This window comes from Sebastes umbrosus, chromosome 13 (assembly GCF_015220745.1).
Source record: "Sebastes umbrosus isolate fSebUmb1 chromosome 13, fSebUmb1.pri, whole genome shotgun sequence".
Taxonomy (NCBI): Eukaryota; Metazoa; Chordata; class Actinopteri; order Perciformes; family Sebastidae; genus Sebastes; species Sebastes umbrosus.
The window spans coordinates 27659545-27680401 of record NC_051281.1 but is presented as its reverse complement, the minus strand read 5'-3'; the positions used below and the strand labels follow the sequence as shown (position 1 = coordinate 27680401).

Below are 20857 nucleotides of genomic sequence, written 5' to 3'. Positions count from 1 at the left end.
GAATAATTAGATTTTAAATTTGTCCTAGATTTACTGTGATACGATTGAGTGGATTCAATGCTGTGATTGGTCTGTTGGGTGTCAGCTAAATCTGGCAACACTGCCCATCTCTTACAATGCAGTCATGCTACACATGGAGTTTGCTTCATGACCAATGGAGATGGGAATTACAGTGGTTACAATAACTCTTTCTACATACCAATAAGCATGTGGGTGTTATAATAAGATTAAATTACATACACAGAATGCAGAGAGATATTGGTAATTAGCCATTGGGATGATAGAAGAAATATGATGCAAATGACTGTCGACACTGTCGATGAAGTAAAGTGAAGCTCATGAATAAACACATGAAGCTTGAAGGCAGCCACGTTGAAAGGGGCGGCGGCGCGTAACGTATGCTTGATAATTATCTCAGTGCAGCGATCGATAAACTCACCCGATGGAAGGCACGCGCTGTAACAGCCACTGTAAGTGTATAAACATAGATCAGCTACAGTACTGTTCATATATTCAATAACACACGAATGCATTCGCACAATCACGCACACACACACAAACACACATCCCAATAGGATCAGCTGTGTGGAATGACTGTGTGTCATGTTGCACTCCAACACTATTCAGATTCACAGCTGCACTTGTGCTGAAAAGCAGTCTGTCGTCGAGCCTCTTTATTTGACAGCTGTTCCAAAAAGACTGCAGTCCTATCTATTGCTTTTTTATTATCAACATGCACTTTTTTCAACATGCTCTAACACTTGGAGGACTTAAGGGATAAGGGAAATAGCGTATCAGTTACTCAAGCCCTGTGAAAATGCATGTAATGCTCTCTATAACCCGATTGTTAATGGAAACTGATAGGCCAAATCCAAGAGCCACCCCAGTGTGGGCCACATATCTCTATAACTTATATGAAGTGACGGCCATTTGGATGCCAGCTCTCTGCAGGACTCATCCTTTCTAATTAAATTTTGACCTTTCCATAAATTCACACCCATTTGCCAGCCAGAGATATGGAGGAGAATGATCTTTAGTATTTTAAATTGAAAGGTTGTAATTGAAAGAGCGCCTGGAGCAGAGAGGAGAAATTATAGGATATTCATTTTTTACGCTGATACCCCCTGAGAAATGCAGTGATAGAAGCGTGTAAGGACATCCTGCATGGCTCATTGCGAGAAAAAAAAAAACAGAGCCACTCCGGGCCGTTCCATCAGCGCTCCCCTGACATGTAGAACATTATGTACACAATACAGGGTAATGCTCTTTTGTAGTTCTCAGCCATGAAATTGTGCCCAATAAGTGCTGAGATTTAGGAGGGACGGTTCCGTCGTCGCCTTTTGCAATTAAGTAAAGCCACACAGGAGAGCGGCCGGCTCTCCTTTCCCCTGCCACACAGGAGTAATTTGAGAAAGCCAGCCTTGAGGCTGTCCTTTAACAAGCTCACCCAGATCGCCATATAGTACAGCACTCTGGAGGCAGCTGGCTTTAAGTGGCTGGATGTCATTCTGAAGACCAACTGACAAACACACACACGGCCCCACTTAAAACTCCCAAACTATGTGCATCAAGATGCCATTTATAATGCAGCAACTACAGTACGTGAGTCTTTTTTTTTTACAGGCGGGCAGCACTACTGCTCGTGTGCAAAAGGAATTATTTGGAAAATGCTGCTGCGCTCATGCAGGATAAATGCAGCGGGCTCGGGTTTAAACTGTTTCCACAAAGACTGCCACTGTATTCTCTCGGCAGCTGGCTCTGTGCAGGCTTGTGTGTTTGTCAGCTGGCACTCGAGCGTACCATACATGCACAGTCACACACATGTGACGAATCTGTGTATCATATTGTCCTCTTTGCTCCACCGCTGCGTCTTGGTTTCTCCACACGCAAAGAGGAAATATCCTCCATCACAATTACGGGATGAATGCAGCCGAAAAAAGAGGGGGGAAAAGACAAATTGCGGAGAGAAAAGGAGAGCAGAAAGGGAAGTGGCCTCTTGTTTGGCGTGAAAAGAAAGAGCGCACTCCAACCAGAAAGAGGGGTCCATTTGATTTGCAATTACCGCCCCCCCCTCCCCAAATGATCAGCCGCTGTTTGAAGTTGATTGGCTTCCTGGAGTCTTCTGGGGGAGAAAGTTCTAGAGGGTCTCTGACCCCTGCCGACCTCAAGGCAAGCGCCGCACGACCCGAGAACCCTGGATGTGCCCCATGTGCATCAGTCATGCAATCCATCCTTGTCAGACGTCAGACAACAGATGTCGCTTCCTGTTGGCTCCATCTTACCCAGCAACCCCTGACCCCGCCGCCGCCACACGAGGCAGAAGACGCGGAGAATGTGATGTTAGACGAAGAGTCAAAGATACATCGACAGTGCCGCATACACAAACAGAGACGTGAACATACCCGAGCACACATGGCAAAACAGAAAAGCTCACACATGCTTGGAAAAGTCAACAAAACACAACACAGAACACTCACAGAGACCTTTTTAAAAGCCCTTCATCGAGCAGCTGCGTTAAAGACAAATCTAATTGACCCGCCCCGGCCAGGCCCCGTAATGCAATAGAAAGTTAAGCTCGGAGATCACCACTGATGGAGCACTAATGCTATCCCTCCAGCTCAGCAGATGAGCAGGGTGTGGATTTAAAAGGCAGATTTGATTACCTCCTGTTAGTAATTGGCTAATGTGTGAAATAGGAAAGTATGTGAGAGAGCAAGAGGGTAGGGACAAAGAGCAGACAAAGGATGCGACGCGGGAACAGTCACTGGCTACGTTTTACATGCACACTAATATTACACTATATTCTGAAAATATTGTGAATTTGATATGTGTCATGTAAACAGCATATTCCATTAGGATATTCTGAATTAGGCCTTATTCAGAAAGGCGCATTTTCCATTTAACACATGTGGAATATGCTGATATTATTCAGGTTTTAGGAGCATTCTTTGGACATGTATACAGCACATTCACAATATACGTCTCAGTTGGGTTTTTACTGCAGTTTGTGAGACACGGCCTAATGCCTGTTTACAGCCAGCTCTGTGCGTTGAACACAACTAGCTGACAGTTTGCAGAGATGCATGCCCAAAAGAAAAGAAGGAGGAACACTTTCAAACATTGTGCATATCCAAAAACCTGTTGATATCCAAGTCTTTCATAAATATCACAATGGCTGTTTTCACATGATCCACCACCGGTTACGTTAATTGGAGTATGCACAGTTGCATGTAAACAGGAATTTTGGTAATGTTCCAGCTTAGTAGGAATTACGTCTTTTAGGAATAAGAGCAAAACCCGGAATAGTTGGTGCATGTCAACATAGTCATTGTCGTCCCTTGGAAAATTTCAGAGTTGATACACCGTAATGACAAAAAAGAGTGAAAAACCTGTTTACTGTTGTCATTTAGGAAATCTGCAAACAATACCATCGTAAGCACTTAACTGTATGAGTGGTTGCAGCCCGATATCAATCTGTACTAGATGTTTTATCCACCCTTTTGTTTTGTCTCTCTCTACCAGCGTCGTGCCAATGAAATACCCTTTGCAACCGAAACTGAACTGTATTGAATCGAGGAGTGGAGAGAGGCAGATGGGAAATTGAATGAATTCTCGGTGCCTGTTCAATCTCAACTGTCTAATACATGCCGTTTCCCCCCTCCAAGAGCCTTAATTTCCCTCAGTCAATATTAATCTTTCACTCGTGACATTTGCAACAACGTATTTAGATTAGATTCCTTGATTTGTTTCACAATCTGCAGCAGCGGGGTTGTTTCAGTCTACAGTCTATTTTTACATTTTTCAATATTGATTTGTTTGCTCTGCGATAGTGCTACTGTTGAAGCTACACAACCACAGTAAAGTTGTATTCACAAGTAATGAGAAATTCACTGCATGCTACCTTTAATGTATGAAATATTATCTGTAATGTAGACGTCTAATCAACGTTCATTTTTCAACCACATTTTGCCCATTGATTAATTGAGTGGGATCGTTTTTGATCGCAATGCCCACAAGACCTGACTGAACTGATGACATCATCGTCATAATGTTACAGGAATCAATCATAAGTGTCAGCTGCCTATTTATTGTATCACTAACCGCGACCTTAAACCAACCTTAAACATCTGAGTGACAGTAAATCAGGTATCAGGTACCCAAATAAAGTGTGATCCAAAATGTGCCCCATGAGATTGGCTCTCAAACATACAATAGCATCAAAGGTTGTTCCAGAGTTTTATTTCACCCTGACTCATCCTCTGAAACCTATATGTCATGTTAAACTATTAAGGTGTGCAATATACTGGGACAATAAATAGGCACTTACACAGGGAATGATGAAGGAAATGCATGCATCAGCCTTTATCCACTTGAGGAAAATAACTAATACAGCAGAACATAATGATGACAGGAATCCGCCCATTCATCAAGATGAAGAACAGTGTAATTTCTTCGCTCATCAAGCACCAGTGACCCACTGGATGGGAGAACTTTATTACAGCTGGCACACGGAATCATGTTCATGCACTACACAGTCACAGAATATCTGTTCACCCGTCTATGTAGACACACAGACAGTGAGACACAATCCTAAAGTCACACTGATGTACTTGCTAACCCTTCCGATTTTCCCGGGAGACTCCCGTTTTTACGTTGCCCGGTTGACCCCAATTCTCCCGTATTTCTCTCAATATATGGCAATTTTTCACACCTTTTTTTCTCCTTTTCGTTATCTTCCTAACCTGTTTCTGGCACTGCAGCGTGTATAAGACCTACTTTTTCCACCCGGAAGACGATAGAGCTACACCAAATGTCTTTTCGTCACAGCAAAGCCGTCGCGGCGCAAGCCATCGGAAAAAATTTCAGAGCGCAGTGGTGCCGTTGTCGGGTTGTGTCTGAAAGGAAGGAGCAAAAAAATGAATGAATGAATGAAAAGCGATGAATATTATTTCATACCAGAGATTCACAGAAGTTCACGCCAGGGGGGGAAATTATTCAGTTTTCTATCCTGAGAATTAAAACAAAAATTAAAAGGCCTATTTAACAAAAAATGCTGTTGCATCATTAGTATACTTTAAAAGTCACCAGAATGCAGGAAAAAAAATCTCTGATACTCAAATTGTTTTGGTGGGAGGACCCCTGGACCCCCTGCTTCGGTAAGAATGGTGTGTGGTTCAGAGCTTTGCTTTTATATCCTCACTGCCTCTTAAATTTAGTTATTTAATCTGGTACAGCTGAATACCTTAAATGTCTTGAGTGACGGGGAAAAGTGGGGCAGCCCTGGTGTTAACTCCTAGTTTTCCCCCTCCCTTGTTTTCAGAGGTAATACGTGGGTGAATAAAGTTCAATACAGATTTCAAACTTCAGCTCCAGTGAATGCTAAATAAATAGGATACTCTCAGAGGAATACATTCCAAATACCACAGAGGAAGAGATCTACTGGCACCAAATCAAAGCGAACAAGAAACAGTTTATAACAGCATCTAAGAGATAAAAGTGTCAGAAATATACACAGTGTATAGTCCTTTTTCTCTCTTAGTTCACTGGAGGAATCACAACTAACAGCACGCAGAGCTGATTATATAACTTCCCAGTGGCTGTGATGGACATTATACACATTGTTTGGTTCAAGTTATTCTGTGAGTTTTGGAATTGAATTGCATCATTCATCATAATGTCATTATGATGCTGTGAGTCAGACTGTTAAAGTGTTACAGATTTTTGTCATTACCCATGGCTCCACATTTAGCCATGTTACCTGCTCGTGCGCAGATTGTTCGCGTCTGGATTTGAACAGAATACCCAGACCTACAGAGGATAAATACATAACTCTCCCCACACTTCACACATATTGGAGCATTCCTGTGTATCACTGGTGTGCTCTATTTTTTTGATGCGAGAAACACAATGATGTTGGATTATCATGCACAAACTAGATAGCAATGACATCTAGTGCATTGGTTGAGTATGTAGTAACATATGAGTAACATTATTTCGGTACCACTTTTAAAATTTAGGCCGCGTTTAGACTGACAATAGGATTGTGCCAAAAAAAAATGCATGATCCTCATTCAGTTTTCAAAAATAGAGGGTAGTCCATCAAAAATAGTTGATCATGACTCCAAGGCCAGACCGGTCGCATGACCAGCGCTTGGCGGCTGCGTTACCTGTTGGTTTTGATTTCGGCGTCCATGATAACAGGTTAGAGCAGCCACACTGACCGCGTGAAACGAGCGGCTCGGCTGTGTGTCAGCTGCCTCTCTTCTAGAGATTCAAGGTCTTGTTTCTTAACCTTTCTCTGCCTAAAATAAATATAAATTACATTTATAATGAAATGAAATGGCCATTATGAAAGGCAAACTCTATGTAGAAAGAAAGGGCTGACAGCAGCAGCAGAAACGCAGCTGGACTGAACACCCAAAGCACTCTTCACACGGCCGGTCTGGACGAGCCGTCAGTTTTCGCCACAACACAAGGCAACGCCATCCAGCAGTGCACCGCCTGGGCCAGTCCAATGTGCAAGTGCATAACACACCACGTAGAACCTTGTAGTGTGCACCCAACCCATTCTCATCCCAGACTCAACACATACAGACGCTTGGTCAGGACCCACTAAGGGTTAGGCAACAAACTGGGTTAGGTTTAGGAAAATATCATGGTTTGGGTTCAAATGAATAAAATGCCATGTGCATGATGTAAAGAGCTTGTTAACAGCTGTCTGTGGTGCTCAAGTTGATGCTGAACACACTTTAAATTTACTACACATATTTATTAACCTTAAGCCATGCTATATATTAAAGCTAAATAAATCACAAAGCACAAGTGTTGTAAACTACACAAGGACATGTTTTATACTTGGAATTGTTCAGTATGAGAACAAAGCTTAATGTTCAGTCTACAGCTTTCAGCCTTCATAATTCATGTTACTGAGTAGAGGTCAGTTTATAAGAAAATAAACTTTTATTGATGTAGCTGCTGCTCGAGGCGGACGATACTCACATTAAACCTGAAATGAAGCAGAGGCAGTTCCTTAAAGTTCCATAAATATGCACATCAGCTATTGTGGATGTCACGCTTTGTGGATGCTGTATATAAGCATGTGGCAAAATGATAATAAAAAGAAAATCATAAATAAAAAGAAGATACAAAAACTGAAAATAAAAGCTCTTGAGGCAAATGTGTGATTTGTGACATTGGGCTATATAAATAAAAATGGAAAAAATGACTTGTAAATATTCCATCAGGAAAGTGTTGTTTGAGCCAGAACAGATTAATATGTTGGACGAGAGGAGGAAGAGGAGAGCGGTGACAACAAATCAATCGTTGAATCAATTTGTGTGTATATTTAGTTTCCTTATTTAAACATCATAACTCATTTGACATCAAACGTCACTTAAAGCTGCAGTTGGTAACTTATATAAAAAATACATTTTTAACATACTTGCTCACTATATCCTGACAGTAGTGCATGAGACAGATAATCAGTTAAAAAATCAGGTGCCCAAAGGAAAACAGCAAATCAGAGCTGAGCAGTCTCTACAGCGGCTGTCAATCACTGCTTGTGATATCCAATCAAACTCTCAGACTAAAATGAGAATGTTTGTGACCCAGTTGCCATGTTGAAAACAGTCCAGCCAAAACAAAAGCACCGCCCATCAGCCCGGAGCAAACATTCTCATTTTACAGCTAAACATTTCATTAAAATATGTTTCTGGAAACATTTTAGGAGCGAAATAGGCATTACAGTAACAGAATACTGATTCATATTTGAACAGCGCGGCCTAGTTTGACAGTTCACAAGCAGTTATTGACAGCTGCGTTAGAGACTCCTCGACCTCTGATTGGTTGTTTTTCTACGGTCGTGATGGAATGCTGTTAGGAGCACTGAAAGGAGGCAGAGGAACATGATTTGTTCACAGATTATCTGTATCATGTACTACTGTCAGGATAAAGTGACCAATCAGAGGCTGTCTTCCTGATTTGACAACCAATCAGAGGCTGTGTTCCTGACTTGACGACCAATCAGATGCTGTGTTCCTGACTTGTCAACCAGTCAGAGGCTGCGTTGCTGACTTGACAACCAATCAGAGGCTGCGTTCCTGACTTGTAGACCAATCAGAGGCTGTGTGCCTGACTTGTTGACCAATCAGAGGCTGTGTTCCTGACTTGTCGACTAATCAGAGGCTGTATTCCTGACTTCTTGACCTATCAGAGACTGTTTTGCTGACTTGTCTCCCTATCAAAGGCTGCGTTCCTGACTTGTCAACCAATCAGAGGCTGTGTTCCTGACTTCTTGACCTATCAGAGGCTGTTTTGCTGACTTGTCGACCTATCAGAGGCTGTGTTCCTGACTTTTGTACCAATCAGAGGCTGCGTTCCTGACTTGTTGACCGATCAGAGGCTGTGTTCCTGACTTTTCGACCACTCAGAGGCTGCGTTCCTGACTTGTTGACCAATCAGAGGCTGTGTTGCTGACTTGTCGACCAATCAGAGGCTGCGTTCCTGACTTGTCGACCACACAGAGGCTGCGTTCCTGACTTGACAACCAATCAGAGGCTGTGTTCCTGACTTGTTGACTAATCAGAGGCTGTTTTCCTGACTTGTTGACCGATCAGATGCTGTGTTCCTGACTTTTCAACCACTCAGAGGCTGCGTTCCTGATGTGTGGAACATTCAGAGGCTGCGTTCCTGACTTGTCGACCGATCAGAGGCTTGTTTTGCTGACTTGTCGACCAATCAGAGACTGTGTTCCTGACTTGTCAACCAATCAGAAGCTGTGTTGCTGACTTGTCAACCAATCAGAGGTTGTGTTCCTGACTTGTCGACCAATTAGTGGCCGTGTTCCTGACTGTGTGGCAGCTTTGATCTCAACACATTGCACAATGGAATAACATAAGATTAACAATTGACATTACATGGTAATAATGTATAATATGGCAACTGTGCTCCATATGACCCCGGAGGCGGTCAGAGGAATAAATGCTCAGTAATCTTGTGGGTTTCAAGGCTTCAGGCAAAATCCAAAACACATTTAAGGAAAGTTGTGGGCTGAAAGACTTGCATTTTTTTTTATTTAAACAGAGTTATTTGCATTATAAATACCAAAACGGTATATCAGAGCATCTTAGCGGTCCAAGTGTTAATGAACAAACAAAAATAAACGGCAGTATTTTGCAACACGCCGTTGACAGTGGGGTGTCCGGATGCTGCTGGGTTGATCATTACTGAAATCTCATTTTGCACAGAGGTAGGTAGGTAAAGACTGATCACGTACGTGCTGCAGGTGTTGGTTTCCTACCATCATAGCACAAATGCACACACACACACACAGACAGAATAATTTTACAGAAATCTACCCACAACGTCAGTCACATGAAGTACGTGATGCACAAACACACGTACAGATAGAGTCTACCACACAGTAATTCCCTCCTTCAATCTAGCGTCCATTCAGTGTAACAGTGGTGTGCCAGTGTGTGGGGTTTATAATAATGGGTTGGTTGGTTGGTGGTAGAGGGGGGTTGACAGAGCGCCTCACATGTATTAGTGTGGTACAAGCTCACTGATGAGGCCCGCTGAGAGACTAGCAAACGGCATCATCTCGATGAACAGGCTCACTCTGCGCAATGGGACCTGATGAGAGAGGATATGATTCATGGATCCCGTTGGCTTTCCAATGCAGATTCCTCCATTTCCCCCCTTTGTTTGTCTCTCTTTCTCTCCGACTGAGGCTGATGGCGGTGCGACTTTGGGCCCTGTTTTTTTTTAAGTCGCACCAGATGGCAACAGATTTTCATTTTTCATTTGGATTGTATATGAAACGGAGGAAAAATGGCAGTGGGATGTTTGACATGTGCTGCAAAAGAAGCAATTGCATTAACTGCTGCAACATTAGCTGATTAATTGGAGACAGAAGAGGGGCCCGGAGCAGTAAATATATGGAACTGCTTTTTTCAATGTATATGAGTGTTCTTCAGTGACAATGATTTTGCGTCGGAAGGTCACGAACATCAACATTTGTTTCCTATTTCTCATTCGGATGAGGAAAACGTTCCACGTCTCAATCCGCTTCAAATGTCCGTCTTAATTAAAACGTCCTCGCTAATGAAGAAGTCAAAGGGGTCAAACGTTTCCTCCCTCGCTTCCTTTCAGCTACAGCCTCAGTCACACACACATGGAAACGTCAAGTCAAAGGTCACAGCTTTGAACCTATAGCTGCCATCGCTGGACAGAGCAGCGCTGACAGCTCATTCATGATGTCATGAGTTGTGCGTGAGAGCGCTGCAGTCTCTCGCTTGATTTATTAGTGCAGCGCAAGCATCCGCGACACATTTGTTATCCTGCTCTCCACTCAAAGAGCCCATTCATTACACATTAATTAGTTGTTGATAACAGCCCCTGTACACCACCGGACAATACCAAAACACTGGAAAGATGGCCGAGATCAGGTTCGTTGCCAGAGTCAGTATTAACTTAGAGGGCCTGTGAAAGTTGATCACCCGGTACACTTGGCTGCAGAGGCGGCTCCACTGGGGCTTATACTGTAATGTATAAGTCATAAACACAGGAACTAGAGAAATGCATTAGTCAAGTAAGTGCTAATGGCTTAAGAAGCTTTCATCCATGGCCTTTGCAAAACACAAAGTGTATTGGAAATCATTTTGGCCGGTTGGGAATTTGTTGTAAATGTACTGTCAACATATATTTGGCAGGCAATTACACAAACAGTGTTTTCCAGCCAGGGTTACACAATATAGCTCAAGGTTGAACGCACTTCCCTTAAAACAAAAGAAAGATGAACATATTGAGACGCAGCTAGTTGATAACAAGACTGCGGTGTACAGCCATGCTAGGGGCTCTGTGAGGATGTAAGGATCACTGTCTCTAGAGGAAAGCATACTGACATTGGGGATCACCAATGTCAGTATTCTTCATCCTCTGGGGACCATGACTGTGAATGTCTGTACACATTTTCATGTCAATTTAATGTACCGACATTCCCCAGAGCCATGCCGTGAACGTGGCTTTCAAGTTCCACGCATACACAATTCTAAGGATTAACTGGCATTTATACTGAAGATGGGGCTGTTTGAAAAAGTGCAAACGGATGCATTGTGGCTGTGTCAGGTCCCTGTGTGAAGATTATCCAGGAGTGGTTTGAATAATAGATGCAGAAGTAACCTACCAGTGTGAATGTATTTGATTGGTCAACATTGTACACATTGCATTGCAGAAAACTCAATTATGAAACGATTGGTTAGGTTTAGGCAACAAAAGTACTTGGTTATGGTTGGAAAAAAAGATCATGGTTTGTGTTGAAATGACGTAACAACATAACATAACACCTTAACATAACAACGTAACAACGTAACAACGTAAGGTAATAACATAGTGTAACAACATGACAAAGTAAGGTAACAACGTAAGGTAACAACGCAAGGTAACAACGCAAGGTAACAACGCAAGGTAACAACGTAACGGAACAATGTAACGGAACAACGTAACGGAACAACGTAACAGAACAATATAACGGAACAACGGAAACATAGCATCCATAACATAACAACGAAACTATCGTAACCACACAACAACTGGCCTCAGCGGACTTACACAACATTACGTAACAAGCGTCAATGTTTACTTTTGATTTTTTACATGGGACATGAGCAGCGGTCTCCTGGGGGAAAGTCCTGTGTTTGTTGACCCTCCGACCCGCTCTTTGTGGACTTTCTTGCTTGATATACTCATTATTATATTACGTAACTGTCATATCACAGAACTCTTAATAACGGTCGCTCAATATACCACGCCACTTGCTCTGCACGTCTTTCTTTTTTTCCTGGGCTGGTTTTGCAGCATGACCCGGACGATGGCCTTAGCCTTGAGTTATCTCCTCAGATACATAAGAACTTCTTTGCAGGTCTATGTATAGAAGGCTGATATGGGCAACGTCCCAGATCTCAAAGCGTTGTGCGGACCTGCGAATCAAACAAGCATGATTGGTTTGATCCAGCTCCTGTTGGAAGGTGGGTTCGAAATGGCAAAGCATGTTAACATTATACTCAACTTTGTACAAGTATAAAGAGAAACATCCATGCAGACGTCTATGAACTGAACTTGAGTACGACATAATGTTGGCTTTGCACAGTCTACAGTATGTGATCATCATTGTGAACAGTACATAAGTACCTGCAGTGGGGTTTTTTTTATAATTAAATGGATTGCACACATAAATTAAATAACCTTTTGACTGTCAGTTGCTGGCAGCAAATCATCTCAGTGCATTACCTTCATGTCAGAGTAGTAAATGTAAAGGGTGTGCACTTAGATCCTTCTATGATATACTGTATCAATACCCGTCACATCAAACCAACATAATACCCAGTGCTGACGCAGACATTAAACATTCTTTGGTTTGACATTTCAGGTCCAATAAATAGAAAACAGTTTTTCTCATTTTGCTTTTGGTTCTTCCTTGATATGTATCCTTAAAAGCATTCATGAAACCCAACTTAATGGGAAATTTGTCAGGCTTGTGCTCCAAACAGAAAAATCCTCCAGAGGATGCCGATGATGGATAATTGTTCCCCCTTTTCCCTCTTTCATCAGCTCTCACATTGTCAGGAGCATGGGACAGTCGTGAACGGATTTTGGAGGGGGTCATTTAAAGTGCATGGCACATTTCCCTCTGGCAAAGATCGAGGGGGTTAACTTTTATCGGAGGGGGGCTCGGATTGTTTGGAGACTAATCTGTCACACCCTCAATAGGAAAGGTCATATCAAAATGCTTTCACGTCCCGTTGTTTTCCGCCGGCTAACGGTCGTCGGCCAGTGGGTCAATCGGCTTTCATTTGGTGCCGGGGTTTGAGAGTCCTCCATAACAAAAAGATGACATGCTTGACCCCGACTGCGGAGTGAGGTGTGAACATCAGCTGGCAGGACGTCTGCCCGCTGAACAGACCTAGCATGACATAAAGTTCGTCGGAAGGGAAGGAAGCCGTAAGCGCCGACAAAAGGGCTGCCAAAATCGGTCATCGAAAGGTTTTTGGGTCAATCTCAATTTAGTACGGTTAGATTTAGCTCAACATATTTTGTCAACAATAAAAATAAACGGCTTCTGGACTTATTTTAAGGCATTTTTTTCTGCCATCTGTATTCTTTCACATGTTTAGACAAGAATCATTATCCCATATTAATATTTTGCTCATGAAGGGTTCATACAGAGTTCAAATTAAAGTGCACAATGAGATTATGATAAAAAAACAAAAAAAAACAAATCTGCACATATTCACTGCATGTTTCACAAGGTTCAGTGGGCTAGTTAGCCTCCAGTAAATATTGCATTTTCTCTCGCTCCGATTAAACAAAAAAAAAAAAATCTCCACTCTCACTCTATTCATATTTCTTTTGTATGAAATGAAAAATGGAGGGTAATTATTGCAGTAATATAATGTACATTAATGTGATTTATGAATACATTTTATCTGTAATACGTGAAAAAAGAAAGCCATTCATTTGTAATTATGTTAATTTGAAGTATGAGAAACGTATAAGTGATTCCCCCCTCCATTGGTTATTAGACTCTTATACAATCTTAATTGTTCTTGTAGGTTTTTGCCGACTGATACACAGTGATCAAGATATCTAACTGTAAGTGAGAGGGAATTACATGTGACGCTGAATAAACCCACTGCACCTCAGGGTGCCAAGTTTGGACTGTGCTCTCTCCTGACTTCAGGATTTAGCTCCAACTGCTGCTTGCTGCCGGCGGCGGCAGTTATTGAACCCTTCTTTTTCTTCGCAGTGGCCCACATGAGGACTGGAGGAGGTCAAGGCAGGTAGCATGTTCCTAGGGCTTTGACAAATTGGTGAAAAATTCATGGCGGATGGGAAAACGGCTCAAGTGTGGCTGTCTGTGCGCTGCCGGAGCGCTGGCCCCAGTCCTGTCACTCGCACTGTCCCACAGTAGGAGCACAAACAGCATAGCACCGGCACAGACAGACAGACAGACAGACGGACAGGAAGGCTCTTGAGTGCTCAGTATTCATTATTTAGTGCAGTAATGTAGCGAAGAGGAAATTCAGTTTGTTCGCAAGACTCCATCTCCAAATAAATGCTCATACAATATTATTTCCTTTTTGAGCTGAATGCTGTTTCTACATACTGATGGAAGGAAGGACTTTAAATGTCACATTCAAGTGTGACATCCAGTTCACGTGATAATTCATTAACTAATAATTTAATTTTATCGGTCATACTTGAGGATCCATATCGGCACACGTAAGATGGTTGTTGTGATTGTGATGTCAGTGATGGATATAAATCTTGAGTTACGAGTCCTCCAAAGATGAGTCAGAGCCATGAATCACAGTTTTACAGTTTTTACTCAGGATGCTGGTTGTGGCACAGCAGTAACGATTGGATGCACTCACATGATGAAGTTATCATTTAACATGAAAAAAATGAAAGGATGAATACCATAACGGACTATGAAACATGTACCGACATGTTTTGCGAGACACATCCACCTACACACACTCAGAGCCTGTAGCTTCTATCCATCAGGTTGGGTTCAAGCACTCGGAACAAATTTCTCCGTCATCATTTATCTGGATGTTTTTTTTTTTTTTTTTACGAAGCTCTCCGACTTCACATGCGAGCCGTCAAGCTCATTTCTCCTCCCTCTAATCCCTCCATTCTAATGCTTGTCCACATCGGGCTTGGCCACAGTAAACCGATGATTAATGATGTATTGATTGGACTGTTTTCTACCACCAAGCCAAGGTGCTGAGTTGACAGCACACTTGCTTATCTGAGCCACCCAGCTTGCCAGAGGAGAATGTCTCCTGCAGGGAAATAAAAGCTCGGTACATCTGGAGAGCTGAGACACATTTGTACACTTTTGTTTTCCAACTGAGCAGTTGGATAGACACCGATGTAAAAAATGGATGTTTTGAAATTCTTTGTCAACTTAAAAAAATCACAACAATTGTGTAACTACTTACTGTGCTTTTCAAAAAATATTTTACGTAGCCCCAAAGTATCCAATACTAAATAAATACATAAGATATTATACAAATTTTTGCATGTCATTTAGTACGCCACATAAACGTACGCAGTTATGTTCAAGCAAGAAGAAAATGGGCTTAAAATAAGTACGTAAACTAAGTAATATACATACAGAAACAATGTAACCAAACTACGGAAAACACCTCACAAACGTCAATAAAAAGCATGAGACAATCGTCACGTGAAAACTAACATAACTTACAAAGCACCGGTCAATACTGGTCTCAATACGGGTATCTTGGTTAAAAGTTCTGTGTTTGTCCGCCTTGCGCATTATCGTGACATTTATACGCCTTTTCGTGCAAACGAGCTGGATAAATAGAGTAAAATATCAGTTAACTAATAGATTGTGAAATTAATTAATTAGTTAATAAAAAAAACTCTGTTCATCTTAAAACAACATGGTATGTACAGTGAAAATGTGACTGGACGTTGCGAACACGGGATACGAATGAACAGCTGATTGTAACAGGGTCCTCCTTGAAGTCTTGTGTTTGTTGTTCACCAATTGGGTAATATATGTTGGATAGATTTTACACTCAGAATTCAGATACTCAAATACATTGCTGGAGAGTTTAATACTGCTCTACATAGTTAATAGGGAGGGATTTTACACACAGCCAGCCCCTCTCTGTCATTGCTGTAGCCAAATGAATCTAGCTAGTTTGCTCGTTTCAGCCTGCTATTGCTGAGGAAGAAGTTAAAGTTACATCATGAAATTAAAATTAATGTTTTGTTTTTTTTATAAAAAAATACATCATAACTTATTGGTTTTATAGTACGTTTGACTTTACGTTATTTACTAATGTCTTATTGATGAATTTAATGTTGAATGTTTGCGGCTCCATAATATTTTGGGTTTGAGAATATTCCCTAGGCATGGGGAGGATTTTCAGCTTTCTCTTCCCACTCATCAGTACACGGTGCGTATGGCCATCATCCTCTTCTCTCCTGGCCTTTGCCATTTTGAAGAGCACATTTTAAGCAGGGGAGAGTAAATTACCTGTATGGAGATGACATTTCCATCTAATGTTCACTTTGAGACGAAATTGGTATCTTCCCCAACTGCGCAAGGTGAAAAAAAAAAAAAAAGTCTGATGTTCTCTTTCCATTACATTTTCCTTTTTCCCTCTCTCTCTCACACTCTCTCTCACTCTCACCCATTTTCTATTTGTCTGAGTCACACTTCCTTTCTCTCCCTGCACACCCTCCTTCTCTTTCATGACCCACGTGTGCTTTTTCAGCAGCAATCTATTACCCACTCCACATCATCTTCCTCCCTCGCTCTCCTGCAATCTGAACACCGCACACTTTCTCTCTCTTCCCCCCTTGTATGTCTCACCATCACTCTCTCCTTCACCTCCTCACCCTCACCTCTCGGCGAACACCTTACTTCCTTGTGTCTCTTCACTTGCGATCCGCTTTTCCTTATCTCAGATTTCCTCTCTGATTGGCAGATAAGTATCATTTTGGAGGACCTCCACAAGTCGCTGCCTTCTCATTTCCTGGCTGAAATGGCTTTTCTGCCTATTTGCACTGTCAGTGATCATATAGAACCTTCCCTGCATACGGCATTGATTCCTATCTTCTTCACGGATACTGTAAAAGAGGAGGGGTGATTTTGAGAGTGAGGTGAGACTGGTCACCTTTTAAAGGATGGTGTTTTCATGTACTCTCTTCCAATGTGTGTTCTTTACCTTGGTTTTGGTAGTGAAAGGTCACAGACGTATTCTCTGAATGTGCTCAGCACTGTAGTGAAAGATACAATGTGAAAACTGTGGCTTGTAAGAGTCTCCCTGCATGTGACCAAGGGGCCAAACGACAATGTGTTTTGTGTAGGCATACAGTCATGTATAGCATATGAAGTCTCATCATTTCAGCTGTGATGATGCTTCGTTCTGTTTAGCTGATATCTCCATAGTGCTACCAACACACCACAGTGTAAGAGTACGCACTGGGAGCTCAATCAAGTCAAGTTTATTTGAGCAAAAATCACTTTGCCTTAAGGCCTTTGCACACCAAGTGTGTCCTTATTTTTCATCCAAAATTTGTTGCACGTTTAAAAATAAATATGAACTCATGCTGTGTCAATCTGGTTTACACACCGATTTCAAAACTTTCATTAAAGTTTCCGGAACAGGTTTGATTTTTTTTCATTTTTTTGCATCCGTCAAAAGGCAAAATAGGGTTGTTTGACTATCCAGAGCCACCTTCTATGCAAACGTCATCATCCAAATGGCATGATAAAAAATAACTGTTTTATCCGCCAGCACAAAGCATACCATAAAGAAGTAAAATAAAGAGATGGAGAATTTAAAGATATATTGTGGCAGGCGATTGAAGAAAAGCTTAGAATCGTGGATGGTCGCAAAACAAAGAATGATTAGACAGTAGTGATTGTGTTTTGTAGGCAGCTAAATGATAGCTTCTTGCTAATGTCATTCATTCATTAGCCCCATTTGGAACTTGCGCTATCCATCGCACCCACGTAATTATTCAGTTTTGTCTTGTATTGCGAATGTTCGCAATGAATAGAATAATAAAACACATCACAAACACAAACATATTAAAGGAACTTAGGGGGATCTATCGGCAGAATGGAATATAATATCAATAAGTATGTTTTCATTAGTGTATTAGCACCTGAAAATAAGAATTGTTGTGTTTTCCTTACCTTAGAATGAGCCGTTTATATCTACATAGGGAGCGAGTCCTCTCTTCACGGAGTCCTACAGTAGCCCAGAACAGACAAACCAAACACTGGCTCTAGAGGGGGTCATTCTTCTTTCCATATTTTTGCATCTGCCACCGTAGTTCTCCTACACCCTTGGCACACGGGAGAAGTTTCAGTTGGTTGCAACCTGCAACCTCACCCATAGATGCCGCCAAATCCTGCACACTGCACCTTTAATAAATGAACTAACTGTATAGTTAGGTATCTGAAAAAGCTTAACTACTACAGTTCAGCTGTTCCAATGGAGTGGTGCAAGCAGGGAGCTGCTGCAGGGCGTCAGACACCAAGGTTCACAGTGTATCATTTGGTTTGTAGTAATTTAATTAAGGCCATATGGCGAGTTCTGCATCGTGACCCCATCCTAAGTCTTGTAGAGGGAGCCAGAGTCAACATCTAGTACCAAAACTACAACTTTAACAATGTACTTTGTCAAGTTGTTAACTCACAACCTTACGACCAACTTGAGGTAAACAATATTTTTCAGGTATGTTGTGTCTCTTTCTTACTCTTTTGTTGTGCCGTGCGGTGCTGTAACTTCCACACAGCCGGGTCTCCGGTGGACCGTCATCACGGTACCAGAAGTGGTTACAAAAAGATTTATGATTCAACTAAAAAAGCCTCTACAGGTTTGCGGAGCATGCTCAGCTCTTTTATTGGAGAATTACAGTTCTGATGCCTACATATCAGACTACTCACAATTAAAATACAAGAGAATGACAGAATCACAATACGTCTGCTGGCATAAATCATCGTAATAAAGACCATTATTGTGCTGTTTCCAGTGTCTGTAAAGCTGAGATGTTTCGGGAGGTGCTCGAAGGATGTCGTCATCCCCCTTACTGCCCTCAGTTTGAGGCTCTCCATGTCCTCTCCGTGCTCTGCCCTGCTGAACTAAAGCTGTGAATCCTGTCGGCTTTCCAAATTGTACTGTTAAGCGCCGGCTCCGCATTGTCACCTTGACACTAATGCCCGCTCGGGGCCTGGCTTCGGCCCGCTCGACCCTGGGTGCGATAGGGAGGGGGAGAGTAAGTCATTGTCCATTCCGTGCGTCTACCGAGCTGTCAGATCCGCTGAGATGACAGGATGTGACGGACAGAATGAGAGAGAGAGAGAGAGATTCAGGGAAATGGGGAATATGAAAGTGAGAAGAGGGGCAGAAAGATAAAAGCAGAGCGAAAGACAGAGGGACAGACAGCGTGGTAGAAGGGGAGTTAAAAAAATAAAAGAGAGATGAGAGACCATGGGGGAGAAAGGACAGAGAAGAGAGAGCTTGTTGAAAGGGAGAAGAGAGACAAAAAGATCAAGAAAGGCAAAGGGAAAGAGAGAGGACACAGAGTGAAATAGAGAGAGGAAAGGGGGGGTTATCTGTCATTTAGTTCCAGACGAGGTCTGATGGTTGCTCTCTGTGCTTTTGTCAAGCGCAGCATCGATATAATGGCTTGTTGGATGCTTGGTCTCTGTGGCCCAGCAGACTACTGCTGTTATAATGGGAGACAGGCAGTCAATGCCAAGTCCGGTGTGTCTCGTGTGACCTAAACACATGAGGTATGGAGCGTCATGCCTCTCTTTGTGCATGTACAGTATGTCAGCTTAACTAGTGATCATTTCATTTTCCTCTTTGTTGGGTTTTTAAATGTTGTTCTAATCCATTTCTCCACCTTATGTAAGGTACTTTGAGTTGCCGCTGTGTTCGACAGGTGCTTTATAAATAAACTTGCCTCACCGGATTTCTTTTTATACCGTCACCTTTGTACATCTCACAATTCCCATTTGTGAAAGCAGTAAAGTGGAAATTACCCTCTACTTAAAACACTGACAGAAATATACTCCAGTGCATGCACCTGATCAACAATTTGAGAACTCCTGTATTTAAAGTAAGTAGGTTCAGTTCCAGTCTGAAGCTACAGTGTAGTGAGGTGGAAGGAGTTATTTGGCCGTCCAGGGTTCCACTTGTAAAAGTTATGTTTCTTTTCTACATATGTCCAGTGTGACGAGACTGACAGCCGGAGGACTTCAAGGCAAGAACATCCCGGGTGAACAGCCTTAAAGGCGTATGAATGACACAGAAATCACAAGTCATTTTGCACGCATATACAACGCTGTTCTTGCTTCTGGCATGTCATTAGTACACCATGTAGTCTGTGTTTACTGCTACGCTCAGAGCAGTGACGTAGAATAAAAAGTCAGAGAGACTTCTGATGGTGGTTGGGAGAGTCCAACAAACACAGGACTTTTAACCAGGAGGCAGTTGTTTCAGACCCAAAGTGTAGTTGAGTTATCTTTAAGTTACATTAGTGAAATTGTTTGAAAGTGTTTTTTTTTAGTGACAGTTGTGATGTGTTTTCCATACTTTGGTGAAGTCGTTTCCGTACCTATAGTTTGCATACTTATTATAAGCCCAATCATAACTTGGGCTGGTTTTTGACCATGGTTTTTCCTAAACCTAACTAAGTGGTTTTGTTTGTTTCCCATTTACACAGCCAGGGCTGTGTATGAACACCCATTTTTTTTCATCACACACTGGGAGGAGATATTCACTGAACTTGACAAAAAGTGTACTGGATTAGAATCGTTGACTCCACCTTTAAATTCATTTGGATTTGAATTGAGTTGTTGTGTCCTCTTACAACCACCAAGTGATATCTGTCAGAACGGTGCTCATGAAAATGCCGTTCACCTAACTCAAAGAATTTGACACTTGAAGACTTTCTCAATGGGCGACGAAAGAGTATAATACGGTTTGACATGTTTACCCTCACAAACATCTGCTGCTTATCTTGGCAGGTAAGACACATACTTTAGACTGTCTCAACCGATATGACTATGTGTAATGTAATGTAACATAATATTTTTATTTAAATGTGTGAAAAGGGGTGTTAATGTGTCCACAGTATAATCTCAATCGAAACGTGTCTGGCAGACAGACAGCAGACAGTTGATGCATATTAGTGCCGCAGCTGCTGGCATACCAACCCTGCCAGTAGGAGTTGTGCACATACAGTATATATACGTTCGCTAGTTAATATATTTAAACACCGGTGCTCTGCTACTCCT

At 42.0% G+C, this 20857-nt stretch overlaps 1 long non-coding RNA gene across 1 annotated transcript; it reads left to right on the top strand.

Annotated features, from left to right (window-relative positions):
• Positions 1-11572: 11572 nt before the first annotated feature.
• On the top strand, positions 11573-14130 carry LOC119500532. The gene is made up of 3 exons (XR_005209631.1): positions 11573-12026; positions 13611-13650; positions 13805-14130. It is a non-coding gene; the product is annotated as an uncharacterized LOC119500532 (long non-coding RNA).
• The last annotated feature ends 6727 nt before the right edge of the window (positions 14131-20857 follow it).